The sequence below is a fragment of the Aplysia californica genome, unplaced genomic scaffold, assembly GCF_000002075.1.
Source record: "Aplysia californica isolate F4 #8 unplaced genomic scaffold, AplCal3.0 scaffold00002, whole genome shotgun sequence".
NCBI lineage: Eukaryota > Metazoa > Mollusca > Gastropoda > Aplysiida > Aplysiidae > Aplysia > Aplysia californica.
This window is the reverse complement of record NW_004797272.1, coordinates 742,556-745,055: the sequence shown is the minus strand read 5'-3', so window position 1 is coordinate 745,055 and position 2,500 is coordinate 742,556. Positions and strand designations below refer to the sequence as shown.

Genomic DNA, 2,500 nt, shown 5'->3' with positions numbered 1-2,500 from the left:
TCCTTGCCTTCTGTCAGCTACGTAAAAGTGCACCATTCCCGAATGCTGGCTACGTTCCTCGCCCTCAGTCATACCCAAAATCATTCAAGCTACTCCAGTGAAAGTTGGCGACAGCGCCATCAAGAACAGCGGCAGCTGGAACAGCTGGAGGAGAAGGAGGAGCAGCAGCGTCCTCACACCACCTGTCAGCTCTGTCTCCACCACAGATCGACCGTTCTAGTTCTGTCTGTTTCTGTCTCGCCCACAGTTTTCAAAATCAAAATTCCCGACGACGCAAAGAGAGACCGCCTTGTCAAGACTACCTCACTCATAGAACCGACCTCGACTTCAGTGTATGCTTGTGCCCATTCGTTCTGAAGTCGCTTATTAATCGTTTTCTATTTATATACAACAATCTATTAAGACTTAATCAAAATATCGCTACTGATTCACTTAGAATCAGTTTAACAACATTTCAGACCAAAATCAAAACGCTGTCTTATTTCTTTGTGAGAAGACGATCAACATCAAAATAACATTTTTATAAACTCACAAAATCCCAACGAAAAGGAAACTGTTTTTTAAAAAGTACCAGCTGTCTTCAGTACAGCAGCCACGTCGATATCAAACCATCTTTCCTCATATTATACCCAATCAGTTTCGACCGTTTTATCACAGTACACTTTTGTTTACGGTCGAGTTGAACCCTTGTCTGTTTGTCTTCAGCTAAATGCGAAGTAGCGGCGCTACCTAATTATATGTTACGTCGTTGCTTGTACCACAACCTAAAATTCGTAAACATTGCCTCACAGTAATACGATCCCTTTTCTGGATGACATTCCAGCAGCAACTATTATCTTGTTCTCTACCGATTTTTGTTAACGCTTTCTTAAATCTGCGTTGTAGTGCGTGCTTTTTTGTTATAATAATTCGACTGAGACAGCTACTTACTGTTGCAACATGAGCAGTTAGTTGCAGCAACTGATCGAATTCCTGAGCTCTTGCATTGCTGAGACACTTGTTGTTTTGCAAGCTACATCAATGGTAACGACATTGTTGCGTTTACGACATAACTCAGAGATTGAAGACGGTCTTTCTGGAAACCCTCACCAAAACGTTTTGTTGTGACTGCTTTGTGTTAGGACCAAAGCCACGCTGATTGTCTCTGCGATAAGTATCAGCGGTTTGAAGACCACGTGACTGTTATATAAGGTACGTTCGTTGCATAAACAACGGATTTAGCAACAGGCAACCTGGTGGCGATATTCTAGCGGGGTGTCATCAGTTTCAAATCAAGCGGCATTATTCAACGGAAGCCCCAAAGCGATTCTTTTATGTGGCGTCGTGTGATTTGAAGCTAGGAAACCCTGAAGACGGAGTTCTAAGAGACCTGGAGCTGTAAAGCATAGTCAGGAGAACCAAGATCCCGCCTTTCCAGTGGAGTCTGCTCGTGAGCGCCCTACTCGGTTCGCCACATCTCGGCCTTCCTTGCCGTCGCTCACCCGACGCGCGTGCCGCATCGATCGGGTGCGTGCTTCTCTCTCCCCTCCGACTCGCTGGCGCCGCGCGGCGTACGTCAGATTCACTAATACTATTAGTTTGTGGTCGAGGAGGCTGCTTCGCTAACCACCGCCACTCATCAGTAGTGGCAGATGCGTTTACGCTGTTGTTCTCTGGACGCGCTCGAGACTTTTTGATTGTTTGTATTCTTGTGGACAGAGGTCACGCCGTGCCAGAACGACGTGCATCTGAACACACGGACTTATCAAGTGTCTGGAAGGGGATTCCGGCCCACCTAGCAGACTGTAAGTCTCTGTTCGTATTGTTGGTTTTGTCTGGTCGTGTTTTTGAAACGGAATGTTCCTTATACGTGCTTTCCTTTCTCATTTTAGGAAAGTACGATTTATTATGTACATGGGCCTTGGTTTTGTTTTATGTTGTCGCACACAGTACATTTCTCTATTTCGCCGTTATTTTCGGCACTGACTATTATTTAAAAGTTACGTCATCAACTCCGGAATCAAGACCGCTGGTATGACTAAAGATGACACATGGCTGAAGGCTGAATACCTTGTACTCTGGACTTGAAGTCAAAGTATTGATGTACTAAGCCGTTAAAAAAAACTCACTTTAATCGAGACGAAATCGACTTTCGAAATGTGTGCTTAATAGACAAGGAAGTAAGTGGTGCTTAATTTCAACAACCATGGAATAGGAACTGATTAGCAAATATGCTTCGTACCTTCATATACAGTGACATAATAAGATAGAATGCTTTGAGGTAAATCCAAATATATAGAATATAAACCGTTACATGTATTTTTAAAAGTCATTAATATGACATATAGATACTTTTAGGGGGGCTCTCGTGGCCTAGAGGTTAAGGTGTTGGCCTCTCATTCAAAGGTCCCGGGTTCGAATCCGGGTAGCGACCGAAACATTTTCTTCTCTAAAATTGTCTCCTTTCACCTCCTTTCCTGCTCTCTAGCAATGTTTGTTGCTCTGATTTCATTTCTACTTT

The 2,500-nt window shown here is 43.7% G+C and overlaps 1 protein-coding gene across 3 annotated transcripts in view; it reads left to right on the top strand.

The window, feature by feature from the left end:
- LOC101850213 (complexin) overlaps window positions 1-2,500 on the top strand; it is a 103,434-nt gene that overhangs the window by 104 nt on the left and 100,830 nt on the right. For 2 of the 3 annotated variants that reach the window (XM_005088969.3, XM_035972499.1), the window contains exon 1: window positions 1,618-1,784. The gene's annotated coding sequence lies outside the window, so the exon portion shown is untranslated. Of the gene's footprint in view, window positions 1,785-2,500 lie in introns of all 3 variants that reach the window. The other variant, XM_035972525.1, reaches the window with a different exon arrangement.